Source organism: Poecilia formosa, unplaced genomic scaffold (assembly GCF_000485575.1).
Source record: "Poecilia formosa unplaced genomic scaffold, Poecilia_formosa-5.1.2 Scaffold264, whole genome shotgun sequence".
Taxonomy (NCBI): Eukaryota; Metazoa; Chordata; class Actinopteri; order Cyprinodontiformes; family Poeciliidae; genus Poecilia; species Poecilia formosa.
Window position 1 is genome coordinate 167,450 of NW_006800203.1, and position 15,127 is coordinate 182,576.

The 15,127-nt window shown below is 39.8% G+C and overlaps 1 protein-coding gene across 3 annotated transcripts in view; it reads left to right on the forward strand.

Annotated features, from left to right (window-relative positions):
* The first annotated feature begins 3,232 nt into the window (after positions 1-3,232).
* Positions 3,233-15,127, forward strand: part of bach2b (BTB and CNC homology 1, basic leucine zipper transcription factor 2b) — a 94,404-nt gene continuing 82,509 nt past the window's right edge. For all 3 annotated transcript variants that reach the window (XM_016680965.1, XM_007570593.2, XM_016680966.1), the window contains exon 1: positions 3,233-3,847. The gene's annotated coding sequence lies outside the window, so the exon portion shown is untranslated. The remainder of the gene's footprint in view (positions 3,848-15,127) is intronic.

The window sequence follows — 15,127 nt, forward strand, 5'->3', positions numbered from 1 at the left end:
TGTTAATGTTAATTTAATATTTGGAAGTGTGACCAACACAGACTGAATGACTTATTTCACTTCCTTCGCAGCCATTGCTAAAACTACAGGAAGGCTACAATTCAAAAACAGCACAGAAAATTGACGTCATCATTCACAACTCCTCCTTCCATTCACTGATTGGCCCGGTAGAAACTCTACTGGTGGAAATCCAAATCAAGAGGAGAAAGTTCAGACTGTCCTGGAAGTGAGAATTTACTCCAGTGGAATGCAAAGGAAGGCAATGACCAGGGTAGTCAATTACTATTAATTTATATAAATGGCTTTGGCTTGCTAGATGCTGATTTTAACCATGATGCTGATTACCATAAAGTAAAACAAATACCATTTATTTCTTTCCCGAGGGCCATATGCATCTCAAGCAAGAAAAAATCTTGGTCTATTTCAGAGAAGGGGTCAATGGTTAAAAATATTTCTGCTAAGTAAACAAATATAATTTAACTGAATCTGACATTTTATAATGGCAGTTTCCACTAAACCTGTTTTGGAGAAAAGGAACAATGAGTTGATTCATTTCACAGACCACAACATTACTGTGTCAGCAGATTCTCCTAAAAGGACAAAAAATCTGCAAAGCATAAAAGAATTGTAAGTTCCTTCACATGAAAGCAAAACTTCATGTCATAAACAAACTAACACATCACTGTATGTATGTTTGTTTTTTAAGCTGATAGTCAAATTTCCCCCATAACATTAACATTTTTTTCAATCTTTCTTTTCTAAGTTTGAATGAACAACATCACAATATGAAAAGCAAATTAATAAACTGCATATAAGAGAAAAGTCTAATTAAAGACTAATTAAAAACATTTACCATAGATTACAAATATAAGATATAAAATCCAAATGTGAAACTGAATATTTCCTTGTAGTCAAGAAATATATTTAGAGATGTGCTTTGCATATCAGTTTGTTTTTGTGTTTAGAGCAATAACATCAATATATATATATTAGTACATGTAATTTTAAAAAGAAACATAAGTTTTTCACCTACACCTTCACACTCCCTGCAAACTATTAAATTATCACATTCTTACATGACTCAACAGATCCACAGATGATGAATAAGTTCTTTATGCACACCACCCACTCCCACCTGGGCCCCAAAAAACACTTTTGTAAAGATTATGTTCACACAGCTTCACTTTATACATCATAACTATCATAAAGCTCTTGAAATGCATTTAAACATCAAATACATCTTGAAATTCTTGTCACTCTGACCACAGACGTTTAGGATAAAAAATGCCACCTTGTCCACACTGTGGACATTAGCACATCAGGAAGAAAAGGACGTCCCAGTTTACTGTTAACAGGGCAGCGTGTTTCTAGGGGTCAACAACAGGAGGACTGAGTTACTCACTTCACATGCTTAAAATCAGGAATAAAGAGGCCATTTAAGAGAAGATACTTAGCATTCACCCCAGTTAACTATCCCATCTTTACTGGGACAGAATATATCACAGCTGGAATGTTTTGGAGTGCAACATTCCATATAGAGCAATTAGCTTGGGGCAACAAATTAGCAAAATAACTGATATATAGATATAATCAAGACTAAAAAACAAAAATAAGTAGTTACTTAAAGATATTGATTGCATAAAAATAATATAAAATGAGCCCAAGTTGTTCTCTTCTTCAGATAGCAAAAACATGGACAGTCAGTCCCTCCCTTCTCTCAGTGGCTCGCCTGCTGCTGCTGGAAGTTTAAAACTCTGCTGACATGAAAAGACAGTCAAGAGATGAGCCTGTGTGACTCTTTATTTGAGGAGGTACTTTGACCTATCACCCAGATGAAAAGGAAATGACGAAGGATGCCAGAATCCGTCAAGATGCGTTTCCGTGTGCAGAGTCAGCAACACTCCTTAAATTATAAACATGAATTAAAATTATAAGGATGTCCCCCAGCAGGTAGCTCCACTGACTCCTAAGTAATGAAATGAGCAGCACACCTCCTCCATTACTCCTCTGTTTAGTTGGAAAGGCATTAGCTGCTAATGTGGTGAATAATAAGACAAGTAAACACTAACAAAAGGACCGAGACTGAAACTGAAAATGAGAACAGAAACTACCAGAACCTGTAGCAATCTACCCTGTTGACGGTAGTTGATCACCACAGACACATTACCAGAAGTATGAAATAAAAATGCATGCTTCTAGAAGAACCAGATCTATGTTTACACTCAACAAAACCAAAAACAGTCTCAGGATGAAATAATCCTTATAGACGGATGTTGATTTGGTCTATGCTTGTTGGTTTTTCCTTATGGCAGTAGAAATATTGTTAAGGTTATGTTTTTCTCCTTATTACAAAGGAATGTGCTATCGTACTATCTATCAAGATTTTAAACTGTTATGGAGTATTTCTATAGTACTGAGATAAATGCTTATCGTGATAATGATAACATTGAGAGGAGCCAGTTGAGGTGGCTCGGGCATCTGGTCAGGATGCCTCCTGGACACCTCCCTGGTGAAGTGTTCCGGGCACGTCCCACCAGGAGGAGGCGCCGGGGAAGACCCACGACGCTGAAGGGACTATGTCTCTCGGCTGGCCTGGGAACGCCTTGGGATTCCCCCGGAGGAGCTGGAAGAAGTGGTTGGGGAGAGAGAAGTCTGAGCCTCCCTTCTGAAGCTGCTGCCCCCGCGACCCGATCCCGGATGAAGCGAAAGAAAATGGATGGATGGATGGATGGATGGATGGATGGATGGATGGATGGATGGATGGATGGACGGATGGATGGATGGATGGAGTAATGCTATTGAAGACCTCAACAGACAGATCTGTTAAAGAAGTTACTCTATGTTTGAGCATAATGTGTCTTTGTATTTGTAGCAGTACACTGACATGCTGAAGATTTTTTAAATGCAGTCATACAGTTGCTTATTTTTAAGTTGAACTCTTAAATTAATTGCTATTTATTCTGGTACATCAGTATGCAAGGATTATAATAAATTACAAAACTGATGCTCAAGTCGTTGTTTACCATCAACAAAAATTAATTAATTAATTCTGTCTCACATTTAGGGTAACTGTCACCCTAGATGTGACAGAATTAACTGTAATACTGTTATCTCACAATTAAATATTCTTTATTGTGAGATAAAACTTAAAGCTTTGAGATAGTGTTTTAAATCATAATAATACTAAAATGTAGACTTGTGCAAACTCCTATTACAGGCACAGAGAAAAATGCATTGTGTCATCGTTTACCGTCACGTTCCCGCTGTGTGCACCCAAAGAGGAGGGGAAGTTACTGAGATTGGAGGAGGCAGTGAGGACCGGAGAGGGGGTCGCGCTGACGAATGAGGGGTGGGATTTAAGCTAGCGGCTAGCGGGGCGATTCTCGAAACTCCATCCGTCCGTTCCACTGAGTACGCGCGCGCTTCCCGCCCACAGCAACGCAAAGCAGCGCGCGCCTACGATGTTGTGAATGAGGGAGTGGAGTGACGTCAGCGGCCGAATGTCAACAATGTAGCCACTGAGAGTAGGCGTTCCAGTTGAGAGTAACAAACAGCGGAGACGGAGCGGCAAGCCGCGAAGGATCACAAGGCGCACATTGCTGCAGGCGCGCACGCGCGCGCACGTCAACAACAGACCGTAGAATTACAGACTGGGTTGTTTTTTTTTTTTTACGTCGTTCGCGTAATCGAGCAAAGAAAAAAAACACGCTAGTTGCGGCGACTGGAAGGGACTCACCTTCTGCAGTCGGGAAGCTTTGAGGAAACGACAAAGCGAGCCATCATGTGAAAGAACTTATATGGGAAACAGACAAAAGGGCTGGAAAACGAGAGAAATAGAAAGTAAAAGGTAAGCTGGCATGCACGTTTATTCACGTTTTTTCTGCCTTGTGTGCCTCCGGTTTTTATGTACCAGCCTCCTCAGAATCTCTGCCTCAGAATGTATTGTTGATGCTGCCAAGACCGAGTTGCAAACTTGCATAAGTGTCAGATACGTGGCCTCGAACCACGCGAGTTTTCGTTGAGTTTTGTGGACTAAAAAGTCACTTATAGAATCAGAAAAAGTAGAAGAGGGAAACCACACGCACGAATATTGAAAGGTTGGCGTGCGGTGCGAATATTGAAGGGTGTAATGTGTAGGGGTGTGAACGCGGGTTCAGGAGTGAAACACAACTCGGTACCACATCCTGTTATGCTTTGAGTCAATCCTCCTTGAGCTCGGCGGCCGTTTTTCCTCTGTTTTAGAGAAGTAGATGCGCTGGTGATCCCAGATCAGTGCTCCTGGCAGCGGAATACTTCCACCCAGGCCGTGCAGCGTCACTAACCCTCCACCCCCTCTCACTTAATAAACGTTTAAGTTCACCCACACACTAATTTAGTATTATTCTTTTGCATTTGTATTTTTTAAAAAGGACGTGCATTTAACGTTCTCCACCTCTTTCTAGTACGGTCACACGCACACACACCCACACACACACGCGCGCGCGCGCGCGCGCGCTCTCACACATCTCAGTGTGTAGACTGAAAGCTATATTTGCTGCGTAAGGGCGAGCCTTGTTTGCTCCGACCGACTCATTTCAATCGTTTCTCTCGACTGGGTCGTTTTGGAGCCTCGTTTTCTCTGCTGCGTTTCCTTTGATGTGAAGCAGATCTGGAGCAGGTCGCGACGCCCACGGCTGTCCACAAGCAGCCTAAGAAGCGGCTCTTTCTAAGGCAGCTACAAGCCGTGACTGTCAAAAATATGCGCCCGTCTTGCATTGTCATGTGAGTGGATGCTGCAGTGTGGCTTCGTCAGTCCCCCCGTCAGCCTCATCATGTTGTCAGGGATGGAGAGGGGAACGTGCTGGGTAGCAAGACGCACATAATTGATCATTTCTACAGTGTTTTGGAAGATTCCTTGTACTAAGCAGTTCTGTGTGAGATCTCCTCGTTCATACACTCCATAGGTTGAAATCTCGAACCGCGTGTGGCTTCCTTTTGTTTTAGAATGGAATATTTTCTGATCCCCAAGGGGAAAGTGCTTATATCCATCCAAGTGTTAAATATTGGTAAATACAAATGTAAGCATAAGCAATATAAAATTTATATTCAAAATATATATACATTTACATAAATGTAATATTGTAAGTAATTTAAATATGACTAAATATAAAATAGATACATACATTAAATAATAACAAGAACGCACATAGGAATATATTATTCGACTAAGTTCAGATGTTAAGTGGACTGTGACAGCTTTGTTCACTTTGTTAGGGTTGAACATGCATGTGTGTGCGCGCGGACCGTGTGTGGATGTCTCTGGCGGCAATGCAGTGTCCTCGCTGGTTTTAGTGGGACATCGGTCCCACTGCTGTCTGACCGTGTGGACTCCTGCAGCAGAGCAGTGGACGTGATGAAGGACCGGGGTGAAGCTATGATACAGCACCGCCACCAGCGGTGACATCCTCGGCATCCTTTGTCTGCTATAATGCTGATGCAACATTAGTGGCGAGAGGGGGAGGAGGGACGGTGGGGGGCATCATCGCCCACCATCCTCCTCATCCTCATCCTCCTTTCATCACTCCCCGTATCTCTGCTCCGTCCTTTCTCCATTTAGATTCCACCTTCTGTTGCGTTGGACGCGCTAATAAGGATGTAATTAGTGTCATTTTTAAAAGGCAGCTGACGTAGAAAAACTTTACTGACATGGAGCTGGCTTTGCAGCACGTGCGTGGCGGCAAGGCTCATGCGCAGTTTCACGCACCGAGTCCTTTGTTCTGTACAGTAGCCCCCTGCTCCTTTCTTCTCTCCCATGCAGAGCCCATCCAGCTCTGTTACCCGAAGTGACTCAGGCAGGTTTAAATGTCAGTCATAGCCTGTTGCTCTGTTTCTGGTTTATATAGAAGAAACTGAATAAATGACAAACATATTTACCAAATGAGTTATTTTTTTATATTAACATTACTATAATGTCCGTATGTGGGTAATTAGACATATTCATGCTGACTGATCATTATTGTACTTAATCTGCTAAAAGAATATTTTTGTACTTTTTGCCCATTCAATTTAGGAAATTCTAAACACAGGAACAAACTGATCCAACTCAAAGCCAATTCTGTATCTTTAGTTCAGTGAAAATTCATTCAATTACAAGCAGTACTGTCAGATTCAGAGTGAATAACATGTTAAAATCATTCATGGATTCAGCTTCAGGTCATCATAAAATACCTGTTAGTTAAAAACTTTAGTTTAAATCTTTAATTTTATCTGCAGAGGATCTGTCTGCAGATCAACACAGGAAAAACAAAAGAACTTGTGGTGGACTTCCGCAGGTCCAAACACTCTCCTTCTGGGCCAGTGAACATTCAGGGAATGAACATTGAGATCATGAGGTCCTACAAGTACCTGGGTGTTCACCTTAACAACAAGCTGGACTGGACTGACCACACAGTTGCCCTCTACAAGAAAGCACTGAGCAGACTACATTTCCTGAGGAGACTCAGGTCCTTCGGTGTGCGGGTGGCTCTTCTCAGGACCTTCTTTGATGCTGTGGTGGAATCAACCATCTTTTACGGAGTGGTCTGTTGGGGCAGCAGCATCTCCACTGCTGACAGGAAGAGACTGAACAAGATCCTCAGGAAATCCAGCTCTGTCCTGGGGTGTCATGTTGACCCAGTGGAGGTGGTGGCAGACAGGAGAATGAGGACTAAGCTTCAGCGCATGCTGGAGTACCCCATGCACCACTCTCTGACAGCACTGAGCAGCTCCTTTAGTGCCTGGCTGCGGCACCCTAAGTGCATGAAGGAAAGATACCGCAGGTCCTTTCTTCCGGCTGCCGTCAGACTGCACAACACCCGATGCTCTCAGTAGTTCACTACTCTCCATTACAAGCAATAAACCTGGAATTTATTTATTTATATTTCATACAATACTGTTTCAGTATTTCTATATTCACTTGTATTTTTTTGTATATATAGATTTTTATATTGGTTCTGCTCTGTCCTCTGTACTGCTGTAACAATGTAAATTTCCCCACTGCGGGATTAATAAAGGAATATCATATCATATCTTATCTTATCTTATCTTATCTTATCTTATCTTAGTTCTCCAGAGCAGGACCAGCTCTGGATGGCTCTGTCTGCAGCTCTTTATGAGTGGAACATCCGATTTCCAATCATTGAATCTGACTTTCCACAGCTCACTGTCTATTCTGTACTTTGAAAAAATTATTGACAGATCTGGAAGCAAAGCAAATCTTAAAATCTTTAAATACCAACCCAATTGTAGTTGTTTGAAACAAAAGGCACTGTGTGCTTTTACAGAACAAAATTCACCAGTTGCATTGAATTGTTGCTGAGTTATTGCTTCACTCACCTTGAATCTCTTGTTTTGCCCCCTATATAATTCTGTAATCCATTGCTTTGTCCAATCAGGTGATCTGTCCTGGAATCTGGACAAAAATTATCTGAAGTTGCTCTGTTACCCTCCAAAAATATCTAGTTACAGGAAAAATGACAACAAAAGACAAGATTGTGCCTCAGTACAAAAATTTATTCGTAGCTTTATAGTTTTGTTGGGGATTGTGTGTAAGGCTTTACAAAGATACATGAAAACTTTAGCAGTACGTGGAATGTTGGTGGAAACAAGACAGGAAATGTAAAACTCAAGACTTACATTTCACAAAAAACACTTCCATGTTCCGTTTGTTCTATGAAACTTCTTTTCATTTTATATGCTGACAAATAATATTTTACACATTCAGAAATGTTTTATTCAACTAGTTAAAAAGCTGCACTTGCAACTAAAGTAATTAATTTACAATGAAACATTAAAAATACAAACTGTTAAAGATCCTTTAGAAGTGATTTTTTTTTTCACTCACAGTAATTTTATTTTCCTATGAGGGAATTCAGAGAATGACTTCACTCTGGTTTAATCACTAACAGGAATTTGAAAAAATGAATCATATTTGTTGTAAACCTTGGAAAGCAAAATATGACTTCTATAGCTGGAAGTTACATGTCTATCTGTTTGAGAGTTTTTATTTCACAAAATAAACAGAATTAAAGATGTTCTTTAACCTGAAGAACTTCCTCTTTTTTTACTCCACTCATCTACGTGAACAAAAAAACAGACCGTACATCCTTTAAAACAGATGAATAACAGGTTTGGACTTGTCCACTACTATTATGTAAGCTCCATCCATTAACTGGAGCTTGGTTTGGGAACATTTCTCAGTCTGAGGGAGTTTTTTGGGGGATCCTAGCATAACGAGTCCCTCAGGGCTGGCAGCTAGAGCAGAAATCCCACAAGGCAATAGCAATCTTCTAAGCAACCCTGCTGACCCACCACTTTTTTCAGTCTGTGCATGCTGAACTGTAGCATTCAGGGTTAAACTCCAGCCCTCCACCAGGCCCCAACTCTCCACCCCTTTCAGTTATCTGCTGAGCCGGGTGATTCATGTTTTATGTTTCAAATTAAAACCATAATGAGTGAAGAAGCTCCTTGTGTTCAGAAGTAACCAAGCACTAATGGGTTAATGACTCATGAAATTGCAGCTGGAGTAGATGTGACTGAGTGATATCTCCTGATTGCAGATGCATCTCACAACAAAACAATATAGTCTCTAAGGGTGAATCATTTTATTAAGTTACTTTTTATTTTAAAAGGAGCAAAATGTGACTAACCTGACTGAGAGAACCTTCTAGAAAAAGTTGCAAATTCAAGCACTGATTTTCCTTTTTTTCTGTGTATTTATATCTGTGGGATGCTTATCAACTTACGCTCAACATCCAAAATCAGTTCCTCAGCCTGGAAAGAGAGGTGGGTGGTGGGGTGGGAGGTCGGGGGTGTATTCCCCTAACTGCTCCACGTCAGCATGAAGGCATGTCAGACGTGTGAGGATGGAGCAGGACTGTTGAGTGGAACGTCAGATTCAGCACTTTACAACAGGAGCTATTGTTTCCCTCCCTTCTTGGTTCAGTACAGCTGTCCCTTCCTCACTTCGTCATGTTGTGGCTGCTTTATCTTCTCCTGCCACCTCCAGTGGTGTTTTTGCTGGACATATAAAATCAGATTGCAGTGTCCCGGGCGGGTCCACGTCTCTCCAGTCTGCAGCTATATGGTCTTGCCTTTCTGTTTGCAGCTCAGCTCAAATACTTGCAAAGAAGCAGGCAGATTTCTTCTTGCTCTGTTTTGTTTGCTTGTTGTTTTGCTCTCTTTGTGTCTCAGAGATATTCAACTTGTGTAAATTATCTTAATGGTTCCATCAAACCTGCCTGATTGTCTCATAAGCTTGTTGCTCTACCTCAAGTGGAGAACATGACCTTCTCAACTCTCCCATGCATCTCAGTAAGTTCAGGTCCATACTGAGCTAATTAAATTATGCACATCTGATCCTAATAGCTGAGGAATTCAAACACTGTAAAAGAGGTTTTTGTCAAAGTGACTCAAGATCTTCAAGTAGTCACGAGGGATCCTTCCCAGATATCATTAACTGCAGCGGGCTTTTCTGATTTTACTGGATTTTACTCAATCATGTCAAGGTGAAGGAGATGGTTGGTCCTGTGTTCTTCTGATCCTGGTGCAGTCACATGCTCAGCCAGAACATACTGGACTGGAAAGTAACAACATGAAGGACTGTTCTGATTTTTCTTGTGATTAGTTGGTTCCAGAAGCCCACATATTTGTACATGTATAGATATATACCTGTATGTTTATGTAACTATGTGTGTGAAAATATGTGTGTATGTATGCATATATGTGTCAGTCTGGATTGGAGCATGTAACACCTCTGACTGACAATGCATAGAGAGAATGATTGGGACTGAGCTTCCTTCCATCCTTGACACTGCTGGCAGTCGCTGCCGTCCAGGGCTCGGCCAACCATGCTGAGGACCCTTTTATCCTCAGCATGGTTTGTTCTCCCTGCCCTCTGGGTAAAGGTTCAGATGCAGAACAACCAGATTCCACAACAGCTTCATCCCTTATGCCAGAGGTTCCCAAACTGTGGGGCGCGCCCCCTAGGGGAGGCGCCGTGCTATTGCAGGGGGGGCGCGGGAAGCCGTCTGGATGGGAAAAAACAAACAAACAAAAAAACAAACAAAAAAAAAAACAAAACATGAACGTGGGCTGCATAGTGGCACAGTTGGTAGAGCTGTTGCCTTGCAACAAGAAGGTTCTGGGTTCGATTCCTGGCCCTGGTCTTTCTGCATGGAGTTCGCATGTTCTCCCTGTGCATGTGTGGGTTTTCTCTGGGTACTCTGGTTTCATTCCACAGTCCAAAAACATGTCAGGTTAATTGGCCTCTCCAAATTGCCACTAGGTATGAGTTTGTGTGCACATGGTTGTTTGTCTCTGTGTTGCCCTGCGACAGACTGGCGACCTGTCCAGGTTGTACCCTGCCTCTTGCCTGGAATGTTAGCTGGAGATAGGCACCAGCACCCCTCCTGACCCCAATAAGGGACAGGAGGGGTCCATCCATCCAAGAAAATGGATGGATGGAAACATGAACGCTGTATGTGCTGGGTTTTTACATTAGAATGGCCAACTTTCTGTTATTCCTCTGTCAATTTGATACTGAGGGGCTTCCACACTTCCCATATCCGTGTCCTCTGTCACTTTTATCAGCAGTTAAAACTGTTTAATCCGTTGTTAACATGTCGTAACCTGTTTTCCGAGCTTCCTTTAAACACAACATGAGCGCTACGACGCTAGCGTTGGGTTTAGACCTGTGCGGCAGTGAAGCAGACCTGCTGTTGCTGTGCAGAGCTACGCAGGTGTGTGTTAGAATTATGGCAGCAAACCAGCAAAACGCAAAGAACTTTTCACAGTTTTCCCCCAAACTAACAGACTGAGTTGAGTAAAGCTGTTGGATGCAGGTAAAGTTAGCTAAAAGATGACTAGCTAATATCAATACAGCACCTTAAGCTTGTTAACAAGTAGCTTGTAGGCTACTGGTGTTGTTGTCTATGTTCATTCATTTTGCCCTGAAAAAAGCTGATTCCCCCACGCCCCCACTTGTTCGTCTGGAGCCGGGGCTGAGTATAACAGGGAGTCTCTAAGATTCCACCCCCCACCCCCTTCGCTCACACATATTGTTCAACCAGACAGCTATTTGTAATCCATAAGGGGGGCCCAGAAATAGTTTGGAAACCACTGGGAGGGCCCATGAGAAAAAGTTTGGGAACCACTGCCTTATGCCAAAAGGCTACTAAACTCCCATTATTCTTTTGAGCATATTTTTGTATTGATACTTTTTATTATTACTTATTTATTTATTTCATTATTATTGAAGCTTTGCAGCCAAATCCAAATATCACTCAATATGTAAATGTCAAATGTACAGTTAAATGTTGGTAACGTCTGCTTATGTCATGTCTATGTAAGCCATCATATGGGCTTACGTATGTTGGTATGTAGGTATATGGAAGAGGGTGTGTGTGTGTGTGTATGTATGTGTGTATATAATTTGATGACTGGCCAGCTGGGGTGCAGGGCTTCAGCTTCTTCTTCTCCTCCTAAACCATTGTAGTGTTCAGAGGTAAGACACTTTGTATCTGCAAACTGTGCACACAAACAGTTTGTGTGCACAAGGGGTCAATATGGCTACAAGGATTCTGTTTGGAATGAAAGGAAAATATTTTCTAGTTGTTTTGCCTTAGATAACACTATGTTAGCAAGCCTCAACAAATCTCTACATGGAATAATTATAATTTTCTTTTTCATATTTAGCTGATTAAAAGGGTTGGAGAACTTCATTAAAGTTCTCCAAGAGCTACAGTTAAATTAGAATAAGGAATCACAGTTTTCTCAGGCAGCATAGATATTACAGAAGTAAACTAATAGAGACATGAAGCATTTTGTAGTTATTACAAAATAAACTTTTGTATTTAAAGCAAAACATTGGATTTCAAATTGTGACAATGTGAAATACAAATTTCAGTATTTATCATTACATCAACATAATTGAAAAGGCTGAAAATGTTCTTGAATTAGACTGGATTCTGAATGATCCATTGACTGAATATTTCAAAATGTATTTATTCATTTTTTATCAGCTGTGGAAATTTAGGCTTGTAAGGTGCGTTGTTCACCAGAGAGACATTAAAACTCTAGGCTATGTCTGAATCATATTAATAGTAACCTGCTCACCTCCTGTGATGGAAGTGGTGCAAACATGTGTAGCTGTGATCAACTCTATTGTTTATCGGTGGCTGAGAAACATTAAAATTCAATCTCATGATCTAACAACAATGTCAGAGACTAAGGCAGCTTCTCCTCCGTGAAATGTGTTTACTGGTTAAGGAAAGTCACAACAGCCTTCCTGTTCAGCAGATTAACGAGGAGCTGATCTCTTATAGACCTATTTTATTTTAGATGTGAAACTATGTTTGCCCACAACCTAATGTCTGATGTTTACTGGATTTGAGTGTTCTGCAATATAAACTTAACAGTCAACACATGATGTTTACGGTGCACAGAAAGAACACAGTGTGCCTATTTTAGTAATTAATGATGAAATGGATGAAACAGCTGGTAAAGAGCCAGAGAGGGAATTTTACAGTAAGGTTATCTGTCTGAACTCCGATAGATCACATGAGTTCATCAGCAGACAGGTACAACACAGCATCAACGTAGACACAGATAGGAAGAAAAAAGTTACAGTAAATTTAACAGCTAAAGATGCAACATTAATAATAGCACACATTCAAACATGGCTGGACTATGACCGAAGATGTCATCAGACTGGAAAAGTAGATCAGATCAGTGTGTCATGCTGTGGAACATGCACGTCTGACTAACTTTAGATAATAAATTGCATCCATCTTGCAGGAGACTATCAGATGTTTTGTTTATTTAACCTGTCATTCACAGGTTGTCATTCACAATGAGAGGACCCAAATTTGGGTCCTCTCGTGAGTGACAGGTTAAAAATAATTTTTCCACAGTGATATTTTTGCTCATTTCCAAGAACCAAGATATAATTTTAACACAAATAACTCAGAGGATTATACTTATTGACTAATATGATGTTTGGGGCACATAGTTGTTTTTATTCACGGAAACTGAACAGTTTGAATGTTAAAATAAACATGATTTAGCATATTAACTTTTAATTAATGATAGACATGAACAGAGAAATCTTAGTACACATTTAAATGTATATAATTTACGGTGGGATGTCATATTGACATGAATGCCATAAAAAAACTGACTTAAAGATGATTATAAAAAGGCAGTGTGTGAAAGCAATTTTCCTATATATATATCGCTGCTGGATAGTTATGAACCATTTAGTTCATAACTAAATGGTTTTGTGGAATAAAATTAGAAGAATGAGGAAATAGGCTATTTATCAGAGATCCTGACCAAAGTTTATTAATAATCTTAAAGTGTTTTTCTGACACTTGTCAAATTAATCACAACATGCGATCACTAAAAAAGTACTAAATTCTCCTTTGGGGATTTCTATGGAAGTAAATGAAATGCAAGTGAAGTTAAGGCTAATCGACGAAAATGTTCCTATACATTTAAAAATTAGGTTTATTTGTAGAACAAGAAGAAAATCTGCAACTTTTGTGTGAATTTTTAAAAATATTAAAAATGTGACTTTTCTAGAGCAACCTGGAATTTATATTGATCATGTTAGGTTGCTACCTTCTGTTTTTAATCAACTTTTGTCTTAATTATTATATCTTTACAGAATTTTCTTTTCACTTATGGTACTAAGAGGGTCTCATTGTTTTCATAACCATGAGGTGGAGTTATGTTAAAATAATAAACTGCTAGTTTTAGGATTTTTTTTTTATACTTTGACATCAGAGAGTGGTATTAGTTAAAGACCCCCAGTCTTCTTCTATCTGCAGTTGGTCACAGAAGCAGAGTCATTTTCAAGAAATCAAGCCAGGCTAATGTCTTTCAAATAATTACATTATTAATGTTATTATTCCTCAGGATTGCTGAGATTATTCATATTAAACAGGGTTGTGGTTCCCAGAGTTGCTGTATGTCAGGCAAACACTTCTAGATTAGAGCCGTTCTCTGCTGTGTGTGTCCAGGTTTACACTCATGTTCTCATGGGGAAAACCAAAAGCCAGCAGAAGCTTTCTTTTTAAATCCTTTGTCATTGATATCAATGTTCTGTTGAGTCATGTGTGAAACAAGAGATAAGTCTGACCATCACATCACTTTAACCTAATCACACACACAGCTCTTTCACAGCTCTACAATCAGCTCTTTCACTCATTTCGATGGCGGCTGGGTATTTTAATAAAGCGAAACAGAAGAACTCCAGTGTTGCTGTGAGGTTATGCTTTACAATCCATATGAAGAACAATTTCACCCTCACACTAATGTAATCTTTAATAACATCACTCTGTTTTTATGTTTAAGAATAAGTTTAAAATTACGTCTTAACACTGACATGGCTTTGAAATAGAATCATTATAAATAAATGAATAAAGTAAAATTCCATAAACATTTGAACTCCTTGAATAAATTAACACAATCAGGCAAACCACCAGAGCTCATTCTGTCACCAATGAAGAACATATTCAGTGGAAGGGTGTTGATTCAGAGCTAAATCCCCTTCACTGTCCACTTTTAAAGCTCGTCTTAAAACCCATCTATTTTACTTGGCTTTCAACTCTAGCGGGATCTAGTTTTAAATTGTATGTTTTTGTTTTTAAACTGTAAGTTTTTATTTTATGTTTTTTTTGTTATGTTTTGTTTTGATATACAGCACTTTGTATCAGCTGTGGTTGTTTTAAAGTGCTTTATAAATAAAGTTGGTATGGTATGGTAAATCCAGATATTGGATTTAAAATAGTAAACACTTCATGTTTAAAACATTAATCTGGCTTCAAGAGGCTTTGCAGAACCAAGACATTATTATTATTTCTTTTCTTTTTTTTTTTTTTTTTGGCAGAAATCTGCAACCGTTTGTCACAACAGATTAAAAGTTCACAGTGGAATATGCCCCAAAAATGTAACAGTAATAGTTTGGGTGATCACCTTTGAAATGTGATACAGTATATTTTATGTAATAACAGATTATAGATATTTAAAAAGGACTCACATATCTACCCACTATTAACCTTTTTCCTTTTAAAATTCCTATTCATTTAAAAGATTAGGAACACACCTT